Here is a 10,690-nt window from a genome sequence, read left to right as displayed (position 1 = left end):
TCACACAGCGGAAGACACGAGCCAGGACCAGAGCTAGAACCTCTCTGCCGCCCCTCCCGGTCTTCGAGATCTCGACCCAAAACGCTTCTCCCCTCTTCGCGAGTCGAAAAGCGATGACGCCGTGATAAGCGGCACGTCCATGATCCGTCATGTCCGTGCTACCTCAGGTAAGGATAAGGTGTGCACTCGCTGCTTTCCTGGTGCTCGTGTTCTTGATGTTGCTGCACAGGTTCCCGAGATCCTGAACGGTGATGAGCACGTCGGAGCTGTTGTGTTGAACATGGGAGCGAACGACATCAGGCTGAGGTTCTGAAGGACTACAGGAGCCTAATCGAGACGGTACGCAACACATCGCCTGAAGTAACGAGCCTTGCACATCTAACCCTTTCTGTGTCTTCTTTAATAGTTTCTAGATTCTTTTTTAAAGATAAATCAATTAGAAGACGACTAATGAAACTTAGTCGAAAAAAAATACATTTCTAATCCTTAAGCATATCCACGCACATGCTATTTAGCAGGCGTTGAACTGTTCAATTACTGGCCAGAATTGAACAGTTAAAGCCCCATGTTGGGCGCCATGTTTTACAGAGTGTGTGCTTTAATCTTAACACCTTTTAACCTTATTATTTATTATCCTCAGGTTAGGTCTAGTAAGTCAAATCTGCCCTAAATCATAAGCATTCGAATGGTATTTACAATTGTTCAGATGACTTCTCTGTGGTCAGTTCTTGCTTAAGGTTTATTAACAACACTGCTAGACGCTTACTTGTAATTAGCATTAGTTATTTATTAATGTAAATATTCTAGAAATAAAAGTTAGGGTCAAACTTAAATTCTTTATGCTGCAAAACTCTGGAATCTACTCCTGTGTAAGGGAAATCTTTATGGACCTCAGCTATGCTAATTATTTCCCATCTGTTTTCTGCTGTTATCTCGGGACGCTTGTCTCGAGAAAAATGATGTTCGTCAACTCCAGTTTGTCGGAGCTGCTGTACTGCACGTGGGAGTGAACAACATCAGGCTGAGGTTCTGAAGAAGTTCTACAGGAGCCTGATCGAGACGGTATGCAACACATCGCCTGAAGCAACGATCATCGTGTCTGGACCGCTTCCCATGTACAGACAAGGACAGAAAAGGTTCAGTAGATTATTTGTGCACACCTAATAAATAGTAAGTCAAAGTCCAAATCACAGTCTTTGTTGTCCAAACTTAATTGATATGTTTAGTGTCGAACATTATATTGAAACTGTGTCTATTCCTCGTTTAGTGACGCCTGTGGAGAGACGACTCTGCCTGTGGAGAGACGACTCTGCCTGTGGAGAGACGACTCTGCCTGTGAGCTGCTGGTTTGGAGGTCCGCGCTTGAAACATCACATGCTGATGCTCACAAGTCAGTGTTTGGTTACTCTTTGACTTTGACTTCGTCTACTTCATGCGTTTCTCTGCCCAGGAGGACGCGATCATCTCTGGCTTCATTCAGTCCGGCACCGACACAACACCATGGATCACACAGCGGAAGACATGAGCCAGCACCAGAGCTAGAACCTCTCCGCCACCCCTCCCGGTCTTCGAGATCTCGAACCGGAAACGCTTCTCCCCTCTTCGCGAGTCGGAACGCGACGACGCCGTGATAATCGGCACGTCCATGGTCCATCATGACCGTGCTACCTCAGGTAAGGATAACGTGCGCACTCACTGCTTTCCTGGTGCTCATGTTCTTGATGTCGCTGCACAGGTTCCCGAGATCCTGAATGGTGATGAGCGCGTCAGAGCTGTTGTGCTGAACGTGGGAGCGAACGACATCAGGCTGAGGTTCTGAAGGACTACAGGAGCCTGGTCGAGACGGTACGCAACACATTGCCTGAAGCAACGATCATGTCTGGACTGCTTCCCATTTACAGACATGACTAGTAAGTCAAAGTCCAAATCACAGTTTTTCTTGTCCAAACTTAATTGATATGATTAGTGTGGAACATTTATATTGAAACTGTGTCTATTCCTCGTTTAGTGACGCCTGTGGAGAGACGACTCTGCCTGTGAGCTCCTGCATCTGCGGTCAGTGCTTGAAACATCACAAGCCGATGTTCACAAGTCAGTGGTTAGTTACTCTTTGACTCTGACTTTGTCCACTCCATGTGTTTCTCTGCCCAGGAGGACGTGATCATCTCTGGCTTCATTCACTTCGACACAACACCATGGATCATACAGCGGAAGACACGAGCCAGGACCAGAGCTAGAACCTCTCTGCCGCCCCTCCTGGTCTTCGAGATCTCGACCCGGAACCGCTTCTCCCCTCTTCGCGAGTCGGAACGCGATGACGCTGTGATCATCGGCACGTCCATGATCCGTCATTTCCGTGCTACCTCAGGTAAGGATAAGGTGCGCACTCACTGCTTTCCTGGTGCTCATGTTCTTGATATTGCTGCACAGGTTCCTGAGATCCTGAACAGTGATGAGCGCGTCGGAGCTGTTTTGCTGAACGTGGGAGCGAAAGACATCAGGCTGAGGTTCTGAAGGACTACAGGAGCCTGGTCGAGACGGTACGCAACACATCGCCTGACGCAACGATCATTGTGTCTGAACCGCTTCCCTCTTACAGACAAGGATGGGAAAGGTTCAGTAGATTATTTGCACTAATTGAATTATATATAATTGAATATTATTGAATTGTATATATATATATATACAATAATTGAATTGTCATTGTGTAATAACAGAAATTGCTCTTTGTAAATAATTGGAATCTGTTCTGGGAGAGACCTAGGCTCTATTATGCTTTACCTCAGCAGAATCGGAGCGGCTGTTCTGTCGTACATCTCCAAGACGTTACACACCTAATGACTAGTAAGTCAAAGTCGCTCCTTTGAAAGCAATGTTTCTCCTGGTTCCATCTCTTGGACTGATGTCTCTGCCTGTAAGGCTATCTTTTGCCATCCTAATATACGAGAATCACCCCATGTATATGGTTGTATAAAAGTCATGTTGGATTTTTCCTGGGCTTTTGCTGCCATAGCTTGGCCTCTTTGGAATAGACTTATTAGACTTTCAATCACCCTTCAACTTATTTCTTATGTGCACATCTAACCCGTTTTTGGTGTTAAATAATCTTTTCTAGATTAGTATCTTTTTTCGACTAAGTTTGTCTAGTCGTCTTCTATTTGGTGATGTATCTTTTTTTTTCCAAAAAAAGAAAATAAATTTTTAATCCTTATGCATATCCACGCACATGCTATTTAGAAGGCACTTAACTGTTCAATTACTGGCCAGAATTGAACAGTTAAAGCCCCACGTTGGGCGCCATGTTTTACGGTGTGTGTGTGCGCCTTAATTTTAACACCTTTAACATTATTATTTTTTATGTTCAGGTTAGGTCGACTAAGTCAAATCTGCCCTAAATCATAAGCATTCGAATGGTACTTACAATTTGTTCAGATGACTTCTCTGTGGTCAGTTCTTGCTTAAGGATTATTAACGACACTGTTCGACAATTGCTTGTAATTAACATTAGTTATTTATTAATATAAATATTCCAGAAATAAAAGTTAGGCTCAAACTTAAATTCTTTACGCTCAAACTCTGGAATATCCTTCCCGATATGGTTTGACGCTCTGACTCGCTGTAAAGTTTAAAACCAGACTAAAGACGCATCTCTTTAGCCAAGCATTCACATACTGCTTACCTTTTATTCCTCTGTTGAATCAGATCGAATGCTTTTAACACTTTAAAACTTGAAGAGTCTGTAGGTTACTTGCATAGGTGGCGTAGTATTTACAGTCATTACTTTTCCTGTGTGTATTGCGTGAATGATGGGTGGTTGGGCAGATATTGTGTTATTGCGGTAGGTGGTATGCCATACGGAACTGTTGCCAATGAAACGCATTACCGTGACAGTGGGGCTCGACAGCCTTAGTCAAACGGGTTGGCGCGTATGGTTGGGTTGTGGAGAGTTTGTGAGTGTTTTTTAACATCTACTCCTGTGTAATGGAAATCATTATGAACATCAGCTATGCTAATAATTTCCCATCTGTTTTCTGCTGTTTTCTGACGCTTGTCCCGAGAAAAATGGCGTTCGTCAGCTCCAGTTTGTATCCAGCCTCTCATGGAGACTTCAGATGCCCCAAAACCTGCAATGAGAAGACTAAATGCCTGTGAAGAGACGACTCAACACCTGTGAAAGATGACTCGATGCCTGTGGAGAGACGACTCAATGCTGGCGATATGTTACGCCCTTAATATTACATGATTATCCAAATGTAATTTTCCATGTACTTTTCTGTAATGCACTTTCTGTAAAGCTGCTTTGAAACAAGTATTGTGAAAGGACTATACAAACAAACTTGAATTCACTTGCAGGGCCAACAGACTTGACTTGTGTGGATCCTGACTTGTGTTTGGATCCTGACATGTGTTTGACTTGTGTGGATCTTGACTTGTGGGTCTTGACTTGTGTTTGACTTGTGTGGATCTTGACTTGTGGGTTTTGACTTGAGTGGATCTTGACTTGTGTTGATCTTGACTTGTGGGTCTTGACTTGAGTGGATCTTGACTTGTGGGTCTTGACTTGTTTGACTTCAACCGTTGGAATTGGGTGGGTGGGTCTTGTGTTTGAGGAGGTGAAGGGTTGAAACCAACCCTGGACAACTCAGTCTAAGACCAAAAGTCAATCAACTGCAGGTGCAAATCAAAGTTACTTAAGCTACAATATATAGGGGTGTATCCCACTCACAAAGACTTTCTTTTTTCAGTTTTTTGTTTTTATTTATATTATACTAAATGTAATTTTTGTATTTATGGTTTTGCCTCTTGTTCCATTTAAGATCAAGTTTGTCTGTCCTTTTTTTTAATCCCTTTCTAATTTGACCCTTTTGTCTGTCTTTGCATTTATGGTATATTTAGGTTTTTATTTTTATTGTTTTTTTTTAATCATAGATCTTTCACTGTTTTCTAACATTTTCTGTCTGCTTTTTATGCCATTTTTGCCTTTCTTACATTGTAAAGCTTTGTATTGAAGTTGTAAACTTACTTTGTTGCATTTTGTTACACTTGGTTTTTTTTGTTTTATTTTAATTTCTTTGTTTTTTTTTTTACTTGGGTTATGGTCCATATTTGTTTCCTTGTTCTGTTTTTTTTAAAGCCTTTTGTTAACCTTTGTTTCTACTCTTGTATGATTTTATTTGTGCCCATATGCAACTTTGTGTAATTTGAAACACCCCATTTGTGAATCCTAACCTTTATTGGCATTTTTAAAATTACTTTAAGTTTTTGTGAGGTTTATAATCTGTTTTGGTTTATTTTGTGTTCCATTATCCTGTGTTGGCCGGTCCCTCCAGATGTTTAGACAATCCAGTCTGATGTCCTTCACATTCAGCCTCTCATTGATGCTGCTGCTCCTCCTCCCCCTCCTCTACCCGTGTCATCTAGTTAATGCGGCCTGTGTTTGTTGACTACTTTCAGCCCTTTGGTTCATCCTTCATTTTACCCTTTACACCTTGAGTCCACCTTTGTGCCAAGCCCCAGACTTGTGGCGGAGCTGGTAATCTGAGGCCCAAGACAGGTCGACAGAGTGAAAGTTAGGTTGATGCTCTATCAGGTCCTCCATGGGCAGTTATTGCCCTGCAGTGCAGTGGTCTTGTCTCTGCCCAGGTCCCCATCTCTAATGGCTCCATCTGAGTTGGTTGTCCACCGAGTTGTAACTGGCACATTCACCAAAGGTCCCCCTATCCTTTTATTGACTGTGTTTTGGCTCTACATCCCATCCTAAAGCAGCTTTGTCCACTTGACTTATTTTTGCTACTTTGTATTGTTTAACCTTGTTTTTTGTATTTCAGCACATTTTAGGTTTTTTATTTTAGGATTTTTATCTCTATATTTCAATCAGTCTGTCTTTTTTTTCCTTTTGTACAGAATTTTATTTGCTAACTTCTATTTAAACTTTGTTCTGTGCCCTTTATGGTCTTGTCTAAGCTATTCTAAGACAGAACAAAATAAAGTTGTCAAGCATAAAAGCTGCATGTCTCAGATTATTCTTCCTATTGCCCTTTAGTGTTTGTATTTCTGCTGTTTGCCTTTTATGCCTCTGCCAGTTAAGTCCCTTTTTTGTGCCCTGTTGTAGTGATGGTTTTTACATATTTGTTCCTTGTGGTGTAAGATTAAATTTGTAATACCCTTTATGCCTTAATGCTCCTTAATTTTTGTCTCTGGACTTATGTCCTTATCATGGTCTCAATGGCACTTTTTGTATTTGTGCATTTTTTTTTTCCCTTTTTTTGTATTTTGATCTCTTGCCTTTGCATTTGAACCATCACTGCTCTTGTCTTTGCATTTTCCCTTAGCCTATTTTAGTTTTATTGGCTTTTTATGAGTGAATGTTTTCTATATCTTTAATTTATGCTCCTTGCCTTGTAAGCCATTGTGCTGTTTTATGGCCCAGTCCCATTGACCATTTTTGTGCCCATTCCTATTTTTCTGGAACAGTTGTATTTTGTATTTAAATGTACTTTATAAAAGGTTTGCCTTTACTGTTTGTGCGTTTTGTAAATGTATGTGCCTGTTTATATTCTGACTGCCTTCTGTATGTTAGTACGGAAAGTTACTTTTTGGAAAGTTACTTTTTGGAAAGTTACTTTTTGGAAAGTTACTTTTTGGAAAGTTACTTTTTGGAAAGTTACTTTTTGGAAAGTTACTTTTTGGAAAGTTACTTTTTGGAAAGTTACTTTTTGGAAAGTTACTTTTTGGAAAGTTACTTTTTGGAAAGTTACTTTTTGGAAAGTTACTTTTTGGAAAGTTACTTTTTGGAAAGTTACTTTTTGGAAAGTTACTTTTTGGAAAGTTACTTTTTGGAAAGTTACTTTTTGGAAAGTTACTTTTTGGAAAGTTACTTTTTGGAAAGTTACTTTTTGGAAAGTTACTTTTTGGAAAGTTACTTTTTGGAAAGTTACTTTTTGAAAAGTTACTTTTTGGAAAGTTACTTTTTGAAAAGTTACTTTTTGAAAAGTTACTTTTTGAAAAGTTACTTTTTGAAAAGTTACTTTTTGAAAAGTTACTTTTTGAAAAGTTACTTTTTGAAAAGTTACTTTTTCGGTTTTGTACAGTATTTTATTTATTAACTTCTATTTAAACTTTTTGTTCTGTGCCCTTTATGGTGTTGTCTAACCTATTCTAAGACAGAACAAAATAAAGTTATCAAGCGTAAAAGCTGCACGTCTCAGATTATTCTTCCTTTGCATTCTTATATTCCCCTTTAGTGTTTGTATTTCTGCTGTTTGCCTTTTATGCCTCTGCCAGTTAAGTCCCTTTTTAGTGCCCTGTTGTAGTGATGATTTTTACATATTTATACATTGTGGTGTTTGATTAAAGGAGCATTAAGGCGTAAAGGGTATTACAAATTTAGTTTTGTCTCTGCACTTATGTCCTTATCGTGGTCTCAATGGCCCTTTTTGTATTTGTGCATTCTTCCCATCTTTGCATTTTCCATAAGCCTATTTTAGTTTTATTGGCTTTTATGATTGAATGTTTTCTATATATCTTTAATTTATGCTCCTTGTCTTGTAAGCCATTGTGCTGTTTTATGGCCCAGTCCCATTGACCATTTTTATGCCCATTCCTATTTTTCTGGAACAGTTGTATTTTGTATTTAAATGTACTTTATAAAAGGTTTGCCTTTACTGTTTGTGCGTTTTGTAAATGTATGTGCCTGTTTATATTCTGACTGCCTTCTGTATGTTAGCATTAGTGGCTGTCTTACTACACCATTTTTCTGCCTGATTCATCTCTATGTTCTTGTGCTGATTTTTATTTGTGCCTGATGCTGCTATTTCATTCAGCCTGTTTGAATTTTGTTCTCCCCGATGGGATGGTTGAGTTTTCTGGGTACTTGATTCATTTTCATGAACTTCTGGAAAACTGGAGATCTTTCTTTTCAAGTGTTCAGCTGCTGGACTTGGGTGGGTGGGACTTGTGTCGTACTTCAGTGGGTGGGTCTTGTCCAAGGTTGATTTTTCACCCTGCACCTCATGAGTATCAACTGCAGGTGCAAATCAAAGTCACTTAAGCTACAATATATAGGGATGCCTCCCGTGCAGACACTTTTTTTTCTTAAGTGTTTTAGTTACATTGTACTAATTTTGTATATATCTTAATTAAAAAAGGGACAGACAAACTATGGTTTTTCCTCTTGTTCCATTTGAATTTCTATTTTATGACCTTTTTGTCTGTCTTTGCATTTATTTTATATTTAGATCTTTATTTTAAAGCATTGTTTTTATTGTTAATAAATATCTTTTAACTTGTTTCTTACATTATCTGTTACCTTTTATGCCATTGTTTGCCCCTTCTTATATTGTAAAGCTTTGTATGAAAGTTGTAAACTTGTCTTGTATTTTGTTACACTTTGTTTTGTTTTTCATTTTAGTTTTTAAACATTTTCAAAATGACTGTAAAGTACTTGTCGGGTTATAATCTTTTTTTTATAACCCGTTATCCTGTGTTGGCCGGTCCCTCCAGCTGTTTAAACAGTCCAGTCTGATGTCCTTCTCACTCAGCATGAAGCCTCTCATTGATGCTCCTCCCGCCTCCTCTACCCATGTTATCTATTTAATGGGGCCTGTGTCTGCTGGCTCCTTGCAGCCTTTTGCCTCATCCTTCATTGCACCTTGGGTCAACCTTTGTATTCCAGATTACCAGCTCCGCCTAGGTGTTGATCCTCTGTCTTTGTGCCAAGCCCCAGACTTAACTTTCACTCTGTCGACCTATCCGTTCCACCATGGGCAGTTATCCCTCAAGCTGTATCGGGGGTCTTGCCTTATTCCTTCAACCTCTGTGGTTCTGCCTCTGCCCTGCAGTGCAGTGGTCTTGCCTTGGGTCTTCAGCTCTGCCTAAATCCTCATCTCTAATGGCTCCATCTCATTTTGTTGTCCCCCGGGTTTTGCTTGGTCCATTTACCAAAGGTCCACCTATCCTTTTATTGACTGTGCTACGGCCCTACATCCTGGTGACCTTGTTGGGGCTTCCTGCCATGTTCTGCCTCCATATTCCCTCCATTATCTCCTCTGTGGTGGTTCCCTCTGTCAGCACCTCCCTTAGTCACAGCTCTCTCTCAAGCTCCATATCAAAATGTCAATCATCCTCTGTCTCTTATTTAATACTGTTTCAATTTCTTTTGATTTCTTCTAGTACTGTTGTATAATTCTGTTTTCTTTGTAAGTTTAGTTGTAACTAAATGCTCCTTTTTTATTTTTATGCTGTTGATTGACTTAAATCAAAAGCATAAATACAAAATAAAATATAAAATAAACGCATTGACTTTTAATGTATTTTTTTATTTTGGTGGGAAAGTTACTTTTTGGAAAGTTACTTTTTGGAAAGTTACTTTTTGGAAAGTTACTTTTTGGAAAGTTACTTTTTGGAAAGTTACTTTTTGGAAAGTTACTTTTTGGAAAGTTACTTTTTGGAAAGTTACTTTTTGGAAAGTTACTTTTTGGAAAGTTACTTTTTGGAAAGTTACTTTTTGAAAAGTTACTTTTTGAAAAGTTACTTTTTGAAAAGTTACTTTTTGAAAAGTTACTTTTTGAAAAGTTACTTTTTGAAAAGTTACTTTTTGAAAAGTTACTTTTTGAAAAGTTACTTTTTGAAAAGTTACTTTTTGAAAAGTTACTTTTTGAAAAGTTACTTTTTGAAAAGTTACTTTTTGAAAAGTTACTTTTTGAAAAGTTACTTTTTGAAAAGTTACTTTTTGAAAAGTTACTTTTTGAAAAGTTACTTTTTGAAAAGTTACTTTTTGAAAAGTTACTTTTTGAAAAGTTACTTTTTGAAAAGTTACTTTTTGAAAACATCCAGTCTGATGTCCTTCTCACTCAGCATGAAGCCTCTCATTGATGCTCCTTCTGCCTCCTCTACCCATGTCATCTAGTTAATGGGGCCTGTGTCCGCTGGCTTCTTGCAGCCTTTTGGCTCATCTTTCATTGCACCTTGGGTCAACCTTTGTATTCCAGATTACCATCTCTCCCTATGTGTTGATGCTCTTTCTTTGTGCCAAGCCCCGGACTTAACTTTCACTCTGTCGACCTACCCGTTCCACCATGGGCAGTTATCTCTCAAGCTGTATTGGGGGTCTTGCCTTATTCCTGCAACCCCTCTGGTTCTGCTTCTGTCCTGCAGTGCAGTGGTCTTACCTTGGGTTAGCTCTGCCTAGATCCTCATCTTTAATGGCTCCATCTCTTTTTGTTGTCCCCCGGGTTCTGCTTGGCCCATTTACCAAAGGTCCACCTATCTTTTTATCAACTGTGCTATGGCCCTACATCCTGGTGACCTTGTTGGGGCTTCCTGCCATGTTCTGCCTCACTATTCTGTCCATTTTCTCCACTGTGATGATTCCCTCTGTCAGCACCTGCCTTGGTCACAGCTCTCTCCAGCTCCACATCATCAAGCTGCCAATCATCCGCTGCCTCTTTTTAACACGGTTTTCAATTTTTTTTTGATTTCTTCTAGTACTGTTGTATATCTCTATTTCCTTTGTATATTTCTATTTTCTTTGTAAGTTTACTTGCAACTTGATGCTCATTTTATTTTTTACCCTTATGTATAGATGTGAATTAGATGTGAATGTGTTGTATTTATGCTGTTGATTGACTTAATGTGTCTTATTTTTTATTTTTTTTTTATTTTTGCTGTTTGACGTTTAATGTATTTTTTT

The 10,690-nt window shown here is 39.1% G+C and overlaps 1 long non-coding RNA gene across 3 annotated transcripts; it reads left to right on the top strand.

Moving 5' to 3' along the window:
• The first annotated feature begins 1,263 nt into the window (after nucleotides 1–1,263).
• On the top strand, nucleotides 1,264–4,959 carry LOC148970693 (uncharacterized). 3 transcript variants are annotated; one of them, XR_016147735.1, is made up of 7 exons: nucleotides 1,264–1,354; nucleotides 1,451–1,673; nucleotides 1,736–1,910; nucleotides 2,009–2,055; nucleotides 2,152–2,368; nucleotides 2,431–2,614; nucleotides 2,790–4,958. It is a non-coding gene; the product is annotated as an uncharacterized LOC148970693 (long non-coding RNA). The 3 variants fall into 3 exon arrangements; XR_016147733.1 differs by having other exon boundaries at nucleotides 1,451–1,910; nucleotides 2,790–4,959; XR_016147734.1 differs by having other exon boundaries at nucleotides 1,451–1,910; nucleotides 2,431–2,540.
• Nucleotides 4,960–10,690: the final 5,731 nt, after the last annotated feature.

The sequence above is a fragment of the Pimephales promelas genome, chromosome 19 (assembly GCF_988280905.1).
Source record: "Pimephales promelas chromosome 19, fPimPro1.hap1.1, whole genome shotgun sequence".
Lineage (NCBI taxonomy): Eukaryota > Metazoa > Chordata > Actinopteri > Cypriniformes > Leuciscidae > Pimephales > Pimephales promelas.
Note: the sequence above shows the minus strand (reverse complement) of the source record. Positions and strands in the feature narration are given on the sequence as shown.